The 16510-nt window shown below is 39.5% G+C and overlaps 1 long non-coding RNA gene across 2 annotated transcripts; it reads left to right on the top strand.

Moving 5' to 3' along the window:
• Nucleotides 1-881: 881 nt before the first annotated feature.
• On the top strand, nt 882-16056 carry LOC123072541 (uncharacterized). 2 transcript variants are annotated; one of them, XR_006435213.1, is made up of 7 exons: nt 882-1296; nt 1423-1571; nt 1754-1819; nt 2165-2215; nt 2700-2856; nt 10585-15159; nt 15957-16056. It is a non-coding gene; the product is annotated as an uncharacterized lncRNA (long non-coding RNA). The 2 variants fall into 2 exon arrangements; XR_006435212.1 differs by having other exon boundaries at nt 882-1571.
• Nucleotides 16057-16510: the final 454 nt, after the last annotated feature.

Here is a 16510-nt window from a genome sequence, read left to right as displayed (position 1 = left end):
TCACTTAGGCCCATACGTGCAGGCTTCTTCTTCCTCCTCGTTCATATTCATCATATTCACAGGAACACGAACAGAGGCTACATCCATGGCGCCTCCACCTCTTCCTCCCCTTCTCTCCCTCCCCCAACCCACAAACAGTCAGAACCGGTTCCCCTCGTATTCCTCGACCCCCTCCCCTTCTCAGTGCGCCTTAAAGGCGACCGTAGTGGCCATTAACGGACACCCAAAACGTCCATGCATTTCATCTCCATCTGCTCGAATTTTGACCTCCCCTTCACCTATAAGTAGTGCCCATAGGTTCTCCTCACAGTCCTCACCCCCTCCCGAGAAAACCCCTCTCTTCCTCGTCCTTCTCTGAGAGCAATTGCTCGTCGGAGTTCGACAACTCCGGCGGCCACTCCACGCTGTCACGGGAAGAGGCCGAGCCCCGGACATTGCCAAATGGACTTCCCTCGTCGACCTCTTCGCCGTCCTCATTCTACTTGACGTTGGGGGCCTTCTTCCTCAACTCCGGCGACCTTTCTCCCCAACTCCGGCGACTAACTCCGGTGAGCACTGTGTAAATCCCATATTTTTTTCCAGAAAAATACTCAAACTTCGGAAAATCATATCTCCTAAACCGTATGCCCAAATTCGACAAATTTTATTTCCCCAGATTCCTTGGAACATCTAGTTTATCCACTATATCTAAATAGGAGCTCCCCACCACCTGATTTCTCTGAGCTCTCATGCATCCACGTCACCATAATAAATTTCAGCCGTTTGATTGACCACGGGTGGCTCAGATCTGCAGCGCAAGCATTGAGCCCCGCGTGCTCCAGGACCCGCACGTTGAAGACTCTTCCATCGTCTCCTCGCCTCCCCAAAACGCGCACCTACCCTTTCCTCTTCAGATTCCCCAATTTATGCGTTCTCCTCTTCTCCTTCCATCTCTCCCTGCCAACGTTTCAATCTCCCGATCTCCCCATCACCACAAACACACATGGAACGGATGGCGGCATGCATCCATCTTCATCACCCATCGAGGGATTTTATTGCCCATCTCCTTCTGGTGATGGGAAGAAGGGCGGCTGCATCTTCTTCTTCCCTAGCGCCGGCTACCTCAGCAAACACCACGGATGGCATCTCCACCACTTCCCCGACGGTGAGGCACCTGCCGTGGAGGTGGACTTGCAGGCGCTCCTCCACGCCAACGACGGCGATCTGTCCCGCTCCCACCTCAACCACGTGAGGCGTCATCGGCATCCGGCCGTAAGGCGAAGACGACCCGTCGCCGTTCGTAAGAAAAAGGCCATGGTACCAGGGACGCTCCTACTTTCTCTCCTTCCTTCCTCCTACTTACGATTGTTCAATAAGAAATTACTTAATTGACTACAAGCTAGGTTATACGTTATCAGTAAATAACCCTGTTTCGTTTTGTAGTTGAGAACCACATGGTCACCACTCGAGGCATTCAACTCTCGGCAGCACCCGTATACCACTCCAACTGGTATCGTTTCAACGGGTTCCTGTTCTTCTAAATCAAAGATAATAAGGCCAGCCAGACATAAGAAAGTTTCTACAAGGAGATGGTGTGTAGTTATTTTGTTCCCGTTAATCTATCTTATGCCGGAATATGTATGTGTGAATTTTCTTTGCAGTTTATGGACGCCAATGGAAAGTATACCTGAACATGGGGTCTGCTTTGAGATTAGGAAGCATTGTGGAGGAATGGCCTAACTAACAAGATTCGGTACCACTTTATGTTTTACAGTGTGCGGTATGGATGGCTAGGTGGTCGTAAGGATGGTCTTGGTAAACAATTGTCTGATGATCTTGAGTTAAGTCGATCTCTGAATCCTATTTAATTGAAATATCTGAATTTGCATGTTATTGTCTCTGAACAATTAATCTGCCGGCCGCCTTATCAGTTACCACACGCTGCACTATGTCCTCTCTGTTGCACTGGCGAGTGAGCAGCCGCCGTTCACGTCATAGGCGTTGTCACACACTAATTTTTTTGCTGGTTGGATATAAAGATTTGTTTGGAACATTTGTGCTGCTGGTGCTTATTTAAAATTTGATTATTCTTTGACTATTTGTTTTGATTTGAGTAGTAATACCAACATCTTGGGTTTGCATCAGTCTACTAAAATCAAGTCATCCACTCATGTTGTTTGTGCAGATCTTTGTTTTCTCATGTCAACAAGGTAGATGATGAATATTCAAAATGGCTGTAAGTCAGGCGGACCAATGTAAACTGGCTAAAAATATATTTTACGAGTGTGATTTCTGTAACCATACATGTTAATGTACATAAAATGTTAGAGATCTCCTTCTTTCTCATTGTAAGTTGTTTTATACACAATAAGTTTGTACAATATGTAGCCTTCCAATCAGAGATGTATGAATTTTAAGCTAAGTGAGGCTCTTTCAATCTCCATACATGAGTCTTGAGATTGCTTTCTCCTCAGAGAGCTTGAGGACTAATCATAATAAATTGCTTCCAAGTACAGTAGTAGATGCAGACATAATGAATTCAGTACTATATGTTCTATTTTTTAGATTATATTTGCATCTTACGCTCCCTTTATTATCAATGTCATCTTACACATTTCCCATGGTATCACAATTATTGAATGCCATGTTCAATCTGTAACTATCATAGTAGTTTCCATTTTTTATTGCCATGCCGCTGATTGGTCATACAACATTGATAGGTGAGGTAAAGGAGAAGACACATGTAGCCGTGTCATGATAACAGTTGCTGAATGCAACTCAAGACTGTACGAAACCAGAAAGAAAGACAGGGTAGGCAACATTCAAGGAGCAAACTGACTAACGTTCAAATAATCTGTTGGCGAGATCCTTATGTAGGTGTGTTTCTCACGAAACAAGCTGTCTTAACTATCTGATAAGTTTGTACTATTTCCTGCTTGTTTTTATTGGCTTAAATTTCTTGCAGTATAAATATTTTGGCCTATTTAGAATTTTTTATACAATATATTGGTGCTTGGAATAGAACTCCGTGACAATAACACATTATCAATGCCATTTTTGTTCCACATTAAGGGGCTCTATACGGTTGTCCATTTTAATATTTTATAGTATATGTTATTTTTTATTTAACCAATTTATAGTATATGTTATACGCGCGGGGTACCATCTAGTTATAAAAATACGAGATCTCAGTTTTTGGCAAGTTAAAGTTTAGTTCTGTTTTAAATGTTAAATTGAGTACTTTTGCTATATCTTCTGATCTATAGGACATATAAAAATGTTTATTATATTAAAGTTCGACCTTAGGACATCACCTTTCTGTTGGAACTCATGGAATAATTTTTCAGCAAGATTTAGCCACTGTTTTAACATCAACACCTTAATTTGACCTTCTTGATCATTTAATAACTTTTGACACGAAGTTAAATCTTTTAGATTGATCCCTAGAAAACCTCTTTGGTCACATGCCATCATCATACAAATTTGGACTTAGGAAATGTTACATTAATTTTTGTAACATAAACCCTATGGCATCAACTCCATCTACCATTTTTATTGGCCCCAAGACAAATATTCCAATCAAACCCATTATAGACTTTGTCATAGAACCTTGCCTCACAACTCTTCAAGCCGTGATCTTCACTTTGACCCAACCCTAGAACAAAATCCTATATCATATTTTCATTCTTGATCTTATCTCAACCCATAACCAAGTCCTAACAACTTATGTTGGAATGTTTTTATTTTTATTTTTTTATTTGTATTGTAATTCGAGTATTTTATTTGGACCTTTATTTGGATGTTGTTGTGTGTTAAAGTACTTTCTTATATCGTTAGATATATCGTAACGAGAAGGAGAGATTACTCAATATAATATTTCATCTTCATCAACAGTACAAGGCAAGTTACATCTTGATCATGCCCTTTTATACCTATGTTTTATATATGCATTTAGTCCTTTGATGTAAGGTTTGCATGAATATGTTAGTTGGCTATATTATAAACCCAGTAGTGCAATGAGGTAGGTCTGAGCCTTTACTTCTTTGTCACCAATGTTGTAGGGATTTTGCTATGCCATTATAGACGGGGATTGGTATTTGAGATCATGAAAGTTGCGAGTGATATAATAATTAAGGGTAACCTGAAGGTGGCAACATTAACACACATCTGGGTGGATTGGTAAGGGGCACCCTGGAGAAACCAGTGGACTTGCCCGGGCACCCTGGAGAAACCAGTGGACTTGCCCAGGGGATCCCGGAGTACCCGTGTGATCACCCTATGGACTGCCACCCAGGCTCAAAGGGATTCATCAATTTTTCATGACTAGAAGCTTACCTGCACAACCACAAGCTATTATGGGCTCTGGCTTAGTTGAGTACGTTGTGTGACCTCTTACCGTGATAGACCAGCAGATGTAGTTATATATGTAGGTGTACCGGTCTACCCAGGGTTAAGAGGGAACACTTCAGAAAGATTATGTGTCGATCTTCCGATTCTCAAACACCAGGCAGTGCGAGGACTACAAAGGAGGTGATCGAGTCTTATGGGGAAAAATGTGCAAACGTCTGCAGAGTGTAAAACTAATCGATTAGCCGTGTCCTCGGTTATGGACAATTTGAGCATCTGGAAAGTGGGAATTGAGCGATCTCATCACTCTTAATTAATGTAATGGGTTTTAAAGAATTTGGGTATAGATTGAATGGAGCAACCATCTCAATCATATAATGATGAATTATGTAGTAACAATATGATATTCTTTTGATGATAAGGAAAAATCAGCTTTATGCAAATTAAATTTAGAACCATCCACCAGCCATATTGCATGTATAAATAAGACATTTATTCATCTCTTGTGGTGTGACTTGCCAGTACATTCAACGTACTGACCTACACGGCTGCAATATATTATGTTGCAGGTATTATCCGACGAGTAAGTGATATGATAGGGTTACGGGCCGCACTCAACTTGCCGATGGTGTTGATGGGACTCGACACCGATTTGCATGTTTCCACTGAGATTCTTAAGGTATATATCAGTTTTTCGTTACTTATACATGTGATTGCACTTTGATATATACATTGATGTATTGTGTGTGCTAGCATACCGATCCAGGGATAGCAGAGATACATAGAGACTTGACCGTCTGAGGTCGGGTCGCTACAGAAATGGTATCAGAGCACATGTTCACTGTAGGACGTGACCCTAGGAAATGGCTTAGTACCAGCAAGACCCCGAGAGAACAATTTTTGCCTTGGAATTTTCCCTCATCTTTTGAACAGTTGACCAAAACTCTTCTTATTTCTAAATTTTAGATGGAGAATTTCATCCTGAACACCAGAGAGCACTACAAGGACGTTCTTTGTGGTCCAACCCTCATGGTATTGGTCAGACTGCTAAAGTTGCCGATACCAGAGATCAAGGTGAAGAAGAGAAGAACTGGAACATGGGGCATTAAGACTCGAGTTTTTGGACATCAAGGAGACCCCAAGAAAGGAGACATCACATATGAGATGATAGCCCGCAACAAGGATATGGGCATCAACACTGCCATTCATGATGCAATTGCACGCATGTGCTATCGTCATCATAATGAGCTAAGCAAGAACAGTTTTGGAAAGCTTGGATGGCAGAAAGCCGGTGGAGCACATATCTTACTGACGAAGGAGCAAAAGCTGAAGTTTTCACCTCTGACGGTGTATAACCAAGACTTGGAGCATTACATCAAGAACCTCCAGATGGACCTTCTTGAAGTCTTCTTCGATAAGGAAGCACTGCATGAAGAGCTCAATGCCCAAAAGCTAGAGGTAACCAAGCATGCAAAGGAAGACCTTGAAGTTCGGAAACTTCATCAGGAACTGGAGAACAGCAGGACCATAGCTCGTACCAAAGATGTTGAGATCCAGAAGCTCAAGAATAAACTACAAGACATACTGGGACGCCACAGGAAACTCCGTCTCGACAGAGATTATCTGGTTGAAGAACTGGAGAATATCCAACACAAGCAGAACCAAGATCTGGAGAAGTTAGTTTAGTAGTAGACCACCATGAGAAAATAAGTTTGAACGTTTACGGTTTGAGTATCTGACAATACCAACTTATGTGGGTGGCAGTACTATATTAATGTTTGATTGAGTGAATGTCTGAATCATGATTGACTTGTGCGATGTGTGTATCTCTCTATTCCTCCAACTCTATCTCATCTCAAACCCCTTGGACCCAATAGATGATGAATGAAGGTGGACTCAAATTCTCGAGACCGAAGACTCAGTTGGAGACCGAGCAATGGATTCGTAACATGGAGAATCACATGAGGATCAACCTTGTTGAAAGAAAGGATGAAGCACCATACGCTCTTCAATACTTTGAAGGAAGTGCCGCAACATGGTGGAAAATGCATCAAGCCATACATGGATGGAATGGAGCAAAGACTTGGGGAGAATTCAAGACGACTCTGCTAAGGTCTCGTCTTACCCGGAAGCCCTACGATAGTAAGATGATGAAGAAACCTTGTGCATGTAAATTTGCGGAGAAATTGGACACACCCATAAAGAATAGAAGGACGGATGCCCACATTGTGAAGAAAATCACCTAGCCGGAGAATGCCCAACCTGGCAGGTTACATGTTTCTTACGTGAAGGAACGGATCACTACCCTGCTTAGTGTCACATTTATCCCGTGGTACAACAAACTACCCGGAAGCAAAAGGAAGGAATGAAGGAAACCCTCTGAGAAGGTATGAAAGAACCTGTGACGAAGGACGATGTTGAAGACCCTGATGGAGAAGGCCTAACCAGATTTTATTCCAAAGCCTGCTATTCATGTGGAGAAAAAGGACACTTTTCACAGTATTGCACCAAGCAAAGAAAAGAGAATCCAGGATACTTCCCAATAGAAGAAGTGGAATTTGATCCACATGAAATAGAAGCCCTGATCGGTACGAAGAAGTCCCCGAAGAGGAAACGGATACCTCCCCAGAGTAACCTAATATCTGCAGAGAAGGATCTGAGTCATATCACATGTTTCAGGTGCAAGAACTCATGTCACTACTAACATGAATGTTCGGACAAGAAGCCAAGAACCCTAGGAGTCAAGAAAATCACAAGGAAGCCTCGAGACAAGTCGGAAGCCATTTGTTTTCGTTGTAAGGAAGTGGGACATTATGCTAGGGAATGTTCGGATCAAAAGAAAGCTAAAACTGAGTAGTCGAGATTATGATATCAGTAAAAAGTAGTAGGAAGCAATTTTATTTTCATGAGTAGGTTGAGTTGACCTATGTAATGGAAGTCTAGGAGAATGTAATATTTCATGGATCAATAAAGTTGAATCATCAGTGCCATGTTGAATTGTAAGAGTTGCCACTCTCTTAGACTTTAATCATTTTCGAGGATATGAGAAACATGGTCTATGGATGAATTAGTACAATTCATTTTAAGTGTGGTAGTATTTCGTAAAACCACAGGGTCAAAGGAGAAAGAAACATGTTGTTCATGCCGATCCGTAGAAAGGAGCTGGACAAAAATAAGTTGCAGTTTTGATTTTGTTATGTTGGTTACCACAAGGAGATGAAGGAAATGAAGTAGTATGAGAATTACCGGAGAATATGGATCAGTTGTAACTCCAAGGATGAGTAAAATCTATACAACTGTTAAAGTGGGCCATAACCCACAGGCCTAGGATTTACCAAGGAACAAGCACAGTCTTGCTGAAGGAAGAATTATGAAGGATCCATGAAACATCTACCGATCAAGTTATAGCTATTCCATAGGAGGATACGTAAAACCAGAGGGTTTTGGTGGAACGATAGTTGTTTTTGTTTGGCTTGCAGAATCGATGGATTTATTCGAACTCAGTTCGTGGACAAGAGAATTCTGCAATGCCTGTGAGGATGCCCGAGTGTTAGAGTGCGAGATTCACTAAACCTTATATAGGGTGATTTGGGTGCGACATGGCTTGGCCATCATGACGACTTACTCTTATCATTCGCTCTTGTTATTTGGAATGGTAAATCTGAGTGACTTACCCATAGTAAAGTGCCGACGCCCGTTGAAGCCTTGCTTAAGCCATAGAATGGTATGATGAGGAACCCATGTATATGGCAGCTGCGGCCAATCGTAGGTTACATGGTGAGAATGAAGCCAAGACCCATTTCTTGCAAGGAACCAATAATGGCAGACCTCCATGAGATTTTTCGATAGTTATTTAGCATTGGCACTAAACCTATCAAATGAGAAGATACAGTCTCGGAAGAATTTTATTTTGATGCAAAGACCCATGATATTGAAGGAAATGTTATGCCTCTAAAGCATCAATGAAGGAGTTATTAAATGTGTTGTCAACACTATATAGGTGGTGCATGAGTTTATTTTAAGTGTGTTAGCACCCGGGACCTTCATGATGATCAATGGAATTGCAAGGAGACCCCAACCCTAACCTTTTCTTTCTAGCCTTTCTGAATCTCAAGGACGAGGTTCATTTTAAGTGTGGTAGGTTTGTAACATCCCAAAATTCTATACTTTGGAATGTTATATTAAATAAATAAATAGGATTCTTTGTTTGATTGTTGTGTGATGGATTGTGTGAAATTATTTTATTTTTTCATGAGAATTAAAACCTTTTGAGTTGTTGTTTAAAACTTTTTCTAATCATGTTATAAAAGTTGGGTAACATTTTGTCCAATAAAAAAACTATGGTTGGGGAAGTTTATTCAAGAAATCAAAGGGCTTTAATTTCTGTTTGACTCTTTTTGAATTATTGGAAAGCACAATCACAATTTTGGAGTGAGAATAACATCACTTTCTCAAATGTGGTGGATGAATATCCCATTTGGAGTTCCATTTGAAATTGGATCTTATTTGGAGTTTTAATTCCATTTATATATTTCCAAGTTATTAAAATAAATTAATGAGAGGAGATAATGTGACTTCTCCAAGACATATTCAGAAATATTTAGTAATTGACAATTAACAGTTTGTGGATTTTCAAAAACTGTGAATTGAATTTTGAGTAATTCAATTAAGTCTATAATGCATTAATAAGTTACACACAAATTATTTTTTACGAAATTATGAAACTATTTTTTTCCTAGACTCTAAATAATAAATATGTAATTGTACACATTTTTTTGGTTTCGTTAGTTAATGTTTTTCGTAACCTAATTATTAATTTACGAAATCTAATTCCAAGTCTTTTAGGGCTAAGCACATTTTTTCTCGGAGCACTGTGCACGCACATAACCCAGCAAGTATAGCAAACACAACCAGCCAAGCCCATCTATGTTTTTTTTCTCTTTCATTTTTTCTCTTGGGCCTTGACTTCACTTAGGCCCATACGCGCAGGCTTCTTCTTCCTCCTCATTCATATTCACACGAAAACGAACAGAGGCTACATCCATGGCGCCTCCACCTCTTCCTCCCCTTCTCTCCCTCCCCCAACCCACAAACGATCAGAACCGGTTCCCCTCGTCTTCCTCGACCCCCTCCCCTTCTCAGTCCGCCTTAAAGGTGACCGTAGTGGCCATTAACGGACACCCAAAACGTCCATGCATTTCATCTCCATCTACTCGAATTTTGACCTCCCCCTCACCTATAAGTAGTGCCCATAGGTTCTCCTCACAGTCCTCACCCCCTCCCGTGAAAACCCCTCTCTTCCTCGTCCTTCTCTGAGAGCAATTGCTCGTCGGAGTTCGACAACTCCGGCGGCCACTCCACGCCGTCACGGGAAGAGGCCGAGCCCGGGACATTGCCAAATGGACTTCCCTCGTCGACCTCTTCGCCGTCCTCATTCTACTTGACGTTGGGGGCCTTCTTCCTCAACTCCGGTGACCTTTTTCCCCAACTCCGGCGACTAACTTCGGTGAGCACTGTGTAAATCCCGTATTTGTTTTTCAGAAAAATACTCAAACTTCGAAAAACCATATCTCCTAAACTGTATGCCCAAATTCGACAAATTTTATTTCCCCAAATTCCTTGGAACATCTGGTTGATTATAAAAATACGAGATCTCACTTTTTGGCAAGTTAAAGTTTAGTTCTGTTTTAAATGTTAAATTGAGTACTTTTGCTACATCTTCTAATCTATAGGACATATAAAAATGTTTATTATATGAAAGTTTGACCTTAGGACATCACCTTTCTGTTGGAACTCATGGAATAACTTTTCAGCAAGATTTAGCCACTGTTTTAACATAAACACCTTAATTTGACCTTCTCGATCATTTAATAACTTTTGACACGAAGTTAAATCTTTTAGATTGATCCCTAGGAATCGTTACATAAATTTTTGTAACATAAACCCTATGGCATCAACTCCATCTATCATTTTTATTGGACCCAAGTCAAATATTCCAATCAAACCCATTATAGACTTTGTCGTAGAATCTTGCCTCACAACTCTTCAAGTCGTGATCTTCACTTTGACCCAACCCTAGAACAAAATCCTATATCATATTTTCATTCTTGATCTTATCTCAACCCGTAACCAAGTCCTAACAACTTATGTTGGAATGTTTTTATTTTTATTTTTTTTATTATTATTGTAATTTGAGTATTTTATTTGGACCTTTATTTGGATGTTGTTTTGTGTTAAAGTACTTTCTTATATCGTTAGATATATCGTAACGAGAAGGAGAGATGACTCAATATAATATTTCATCTTCATCAACAGTACAAGGCAAGTTACATCTTGATCATGCCCTTTTATACCTATGTTTTATATATGCATTTAGTCCTTTGATGTAAGGTTTGCATGAATATGTTAATTGGCTATATTATAAACCAGTAGTGCAATGAGGTAGGTCTGAGCCTTTACTTCTTTGTCACCAACATTGTGTGGATTTTGCTATGCCATTGTAGACGGGGATTGGTATGTGAGATCATGAAAGTTGCGAGTGATATAATAATTAAGGGTAACCTTAAGGTGGCAACATTAACACACATCTGGGTGGATTGGTAAGGGGCACCCTGGAGAAACCAGTGGACTTGCCCAGGGGATCCCGGAGTACCCGTGTGATCACCCTATGGACTGCCACCCAGGCTCAAAGGGATTCATCAATTTTTCATGGCTAGAAGCTTACCTGCACAGCCACAAGCTATTATGGGCCCTGGCTTAGTTGAGTACGTTGTGTGACCTCTTACCGTGATGGCATGGAGTGGCCGCCGGAGTTGTCGAACTCTGACGAGTAATTGCTCTCAGAGAAGGATGAGGAAGAGAGGGGTTTTCTCGGGAGGGGTGAGGACTGTGAGGAGAACCTATGGGCACTACTTATAGGTGAGGGGGAGGTCAGAATTCGAGCAGATGGAGATGAAATGCATGGACGTTTTGGGTGTCCCTTAATGGCCACTACGGTCGCCTTTAAGGCGCACTGAGAAGAGGAGGGGGTCGAGGAAGATGAGGGGAACCGGTTCTGTCCGTTTGTGGGTTGGGGGAGGGAGAGAAGGGGAGGAAGAGGTGGAGGCGCCATGGATGTAGCCTCTGTTCGTGTTCATGTGAATATGAACGAGGAGGAAGAAGAAGCCTGCACGTATGGGCCTAAGTGAAGTCAAGGCCCAAGAGAAAAAATGAAAGAGAAAAAAAACATAGATGGGCTTGGCTGGTTGTGTATGTTGTACTTGCTGGGTTATGTGCGTGCACAGTGCTCCGAAAAAAATGTGCTTAGCCCTAAAAGACTTGGAATTAGATTTCATAAATTAATAATTAGGTGACAAAAAACTTTAACTAACGAAACCAACAAAAATGTGTACAATTACATATTTATTATTTAGAGTCTAGGAAAAAAAATAGTTTCATAATTTCGTAAAAATTAATTTGTGTGTAACTTATTAATGCATTATAGACTTAATTGAATTACTCAAAATTCAATTCAGAGTTTTTGAAAATCCACAAACTGTTAATTGTCAATTACTAAATATTTCCGAATATTTCTTGGAGAAGTCAAATTATCTCCTCTCATTAATTTATTTTAATTATTTGGAAATATATAAATGGCATTAAAACTCCAAATAAGATCCAATTTCAAATGGAACTCCAAATGGGATACTCACCCACCACATTTGAGGAAGTGATGTTATTCTCACTTCAAAATTGTGATTGTGGTTTCCAATATTTCAAAAAGAGTCAAACAGAAATTAAAGCCCTTTGATTTCTTGAATAAAATTCCCCAACCATAGTTTTCTTTATTGGACAAAATGTTACCCAACTTTTATAACATGATTAGAAAAAGTTTTAAACAACAACTCAAAAGGTTTTAATTCTCATGAAAAAATAAAATAATTTCACACAATCGATCACACAACAATCAAACAAACATTCATATTTATTTATTTAATATAACATTCCAAAATATTGAATTTTGGGAGGCCGAGCCCGGGACATTGCCCAATGGACTTCCCTCGTCGACCTCTTCGCCCTCCTCATTCTACTTGACATTGGGGGCCTTCTTCCTCAACTCCGGCGACCTTTTTCCCCAACTCCGGCGACTAACTCTGGTGAGCACTGTGTAAATCCCGTATTTGTTTTACAGAAAAATACTCAAACTTCGGAAAATCATATCTCCTAAACTGTATGCCCAAATTCGACAAATTTTATTTTCCCAGATTCCTTGGAACATCTAGTTTATTATAAAAATACGAGATCTCAGTTTTTGGCAAGTTAAAGTTTAGTTCTGTTTTAAATGTTAAGTTGAGTACTTTTGCTATATCTTCTAATCTATAGGACATATAAAAATGTTTATTATATGAAAGTTCGACCTTAGGACATCACCTTTTTTTTGGAACTCATGGAATAAATTTTCAGCAAGATTTAGCCACTGTCTTAACATCAACACCTTAATTTGACCTTCTCGATCATTTAATAACTTTTGACACGAAGTTAAATCTTTTAGATTGATCCCTAGAAAACCTCTTTCATCACATGCCATCATCATACAAATTTGGACTTAGGAAATGTTACATAAATTTTTGTAACATAAACCCTATGGCATCAACTCCATCTATCATTTTTATTGGACCCAAGTCAAATATTCCAATCAAACCCATTATAGACTTTGTCGTAGAACCTTGCCTCCCAACTCTTCAAGCCGTGATCTTCACTTTGACCCAACCCTAGAATAAAATCCTATATCATATTTTCATTCTTAATCTTATCTCAACCCGTAACCAAGTCCTAACAACTTATGTTGGAATGTTTTTTTTATTTTTTTATTTGTATTCTAATTTGAGTATTTTATTTGGACCTTTATTTGGATGTTGTTGTGTGTTAAAGTACTTTATTATATCGTTAGATATATCGTAACGAGAAGGAGAGACAACTTAATATAATATTTCATCTTCATCAACAGTACAAGGCAAGTTACATCTTGATCATGCCCTTTTATACCTATGTTTTATATATGCATTTAGTCCTTTGATGTAAGGTTTGCATGAATATATTAGTTGGCTATATTATAAACCAGTAGTGCAATGAGGTAGGTCTGAGCCTTTACTTCTTTGTCACCAACATTGTAGGGATTTTGCTATGCCATTGTTGACCGGGATTGGTATGTGAGATCATGAAAGTTGCAAGTGATATAATAATTAAGGGTAACCTTAAGGTGGCAACATTAACACACATCTGGGTGGATTGGTAAGGGGCACCCTGGAGAAACCAGTGGACTTGCCTGGGCACCCTGGAGAAACCAGTGGACTTGCCCAGGGGATCCCGGAGTACCCGTGTGATCACCCTATGGACTGCCACCCAGGCTCAAAGGGATTCATCAATTTTTCATGACTAGAAGCTTACCTGCACAGCCACAAGCTATTATGGGATCTATCTTAGTTGAGTACGTTGTGTGACCTCTTACCTTGATGGCGTGGAGTGGCCGCCGGAGTTGTCGAACTCCGACGAGCAATTGCTCAGAGAGAAGGACGAGGAAGAAAGGGGTTTTCTCGGGAGGGGGTGAGGACTGTGAGGAGAACCTATGGGCACTACTTATAGGTAAGGGGGAGGTCAGAATTCGAGCAGATGGAGATGAAATGCATGGACGTTTTGGGTGTCCGTTAATGGCCACTACGGTCGCCTTTAAGGCGCACTAAGAAGGGGAGGGGGTCGAGGAAGACGAGGGGAACCGGTTCTGACCGTTTGTGGGTTGGGGGAGGGAGAGAAGGGGAGGAAGAGCTGAAGGCGCCATGGATGTATCCTCTGTTCGTGTTCCTGTGAATATGAACGAGGAGGAAGAAAAAGCCTGCGCGTATGGGCCTAAGTGAAGTCAAGGCCCAAGAGAAAAAATGAAAGAGAAAAAAAACATAGATGGGCTTGGCTGGTTGTGTATGCTGTACTTGCTGGGTTATGTGCGTGCACAGTGCTCCGAAAAAAATGTGCTTAGCCCTAAAAGACTTGGAATTAGATTTCGTAAATTAATAATTAGGTGACGAAAAACTTTAACTAACGAAACCAACAAAAATGTGTACAATTACATATTTATTATTTAGAGTCTAGGAAAAAAATAGTTTCATAATTTCATAAAAATTAATTTGTGTGTAACTTATTAATGCATTATAGACTTAATTGAATTACTCAAAATTCAATTCAGAGTTTTTGAAAATCCACAAACTGTTAATTGTCAATTACTAAATATTTCCGAATATGTCTTGGAGAAGTCACATTATCTCCTCTCATTAATTTATTTTAATAATTTGGAAATATATAAATGGCATTAAAACTCCAAATAAGATCCAATTTCAAATGGAACTCCAAATGGGATACTCATCCACCACATTTGAGAAAGTCATGTTATTCTCACTCCAAAATTGTGATTGTGGTTTCCAATATTTCAAAAAGAGTCAAACAGAAATTAAAGCTCTTTGATTTCTTGAATAAAATTCCCCAACCATAGTTTTCTTTATTGGACAATATGTTACCAACTTTTATAACATGATTAGAAAAAGTTTTAAACAACAACTCAAAAGGTTATTCTCACGAAAAAATAAAATAATTTCACACAATCCATCACACAACAATCAAACAAACAATCCTATTTATTTATTTAATATAACATTCCAAAATATTGAATTTTGGGAGGCCGAGCCCGGGACATTGCCCAATGGACTTCCCTCGTCGACCTCTTCGTCGTCCTCATTCTACTTGACGTTGCGGGCCTTCTTCCTCAACTCCGGCGACCTTTTTCCCCAACTCCAGCGACTAACTCCGGTGAGCATTGTGTAAATCCCGTATTTGTTTTTCAGAAAAATACTCAAACTTCGGAAAATCATATCTCCTAAACCGTATGCCCAAATTCGACAAATTTTATTTCCCCAGATTCCTTCGAACATCTAGTTTATTATAAAAATATGAGATCTCAGTTTTTGGCAAGTTAAAGTTTAGTTCTGTTTTAAATGTTAAATTGAGTACTTTTGCTATATCTTCTGATCTATAGGGCATATAAATTTTTTTATTATATTAAAGTTCGACCTTAGGACATCACCTTTCTGTTGGAACTCATGGAATAATTTTTTAGCAAGATTTTGCCACTGTTTTAACATCAACACCTTAATTTGACCTTCTCGATCATTTAATAACTTTTGACACGAAGTTAAATCTTTTAGATTGATCCCTAGAAAACCTCTTTGGTCACATGACATCATCATACAAATTTGGACTTAGGAAATGTTACATAAATTTTTGTAACATAAACCCTATGGCATCAACTCCATCTATCATTTTTATTGGACCCAAGTCAAATATTCCAATCAAACCTATTATAGACTTTGTCGTAGAACCTTTCCTCACAACTCTTCAAGCCGTGATCTTCACTTTGACCTAACCCTAGAACAAAATCCTATATCATATTTTCATTCTTGATCTTATCTCAACCCGTAACCAAGTCCTAACAACTTATGTTGGAATGTTTTTATTTTTATTTTTTTATTTGTATTGTAATTTGAGTATTTTATTTGGACCTTTATTTGGATGTTGTTGTGTGTTAAAGTACTTTCTTATATCGTTAGATATGTCGTAACGAGAAGGAGAGACGACTCAATATAATATTTCATCTTCATCAACAGTACAAGGCAAGTTACATCTTGATCATGCCCTTTTATACCTATGTTTTATATATGCATTTAGTCCTTTGATGTAAGGTTTGAATTAATATGTTAGTTGGCTATATTATAAACGCAAGTTACATCTTGATCATGCCCTTTTATACCTATGTTTTATATATGCATTTAGTCCTTTGATGTAAGGTTTGAATTAATATGTTAGTTGGCTATATTATAAACCCAGTAGTGCAATGAGGTAGGTCTGAGCCTTTACTTCTTTGTCACCAACATTGTAGGGATTTTGCTATGCCATTGTAGACGGGGAATGGTATGTGAGATCATGAAAGTTGCGAGTGGTATAATAATTAAGGGTAACCTTAAGGTGGCAACATTAACACACATCTGGGTGGATTGGTAAGGGGCACCCTGGAGAAACCAGTGGACTTGCCCAGGGGATCCCGGAGTACCCGTGTGATCACCCTATGGACTGCCACCCATGCTCAAAGGGATTCATCAATTTT

This window comes from Triticum aestivum, chromosome 3B, assembly GCF_018294505.1.
Source record: "Triticum aestivum cultivar Chinese Spring chromosome 3B, IWGSC CS RefSeq v2.1, whole genome shotgun sequence".
Lineage (NCBI taxonomy): Eukaryota > Viridiplantae > Streptophyta > Magnoliopsida > Poales > Poaceae > Triticum > Triticum aestivum.
Note: the sequence above shows the minus strand (reverse complement) of the source record. Positions and strands in the feature narration are given on the sequence as shown.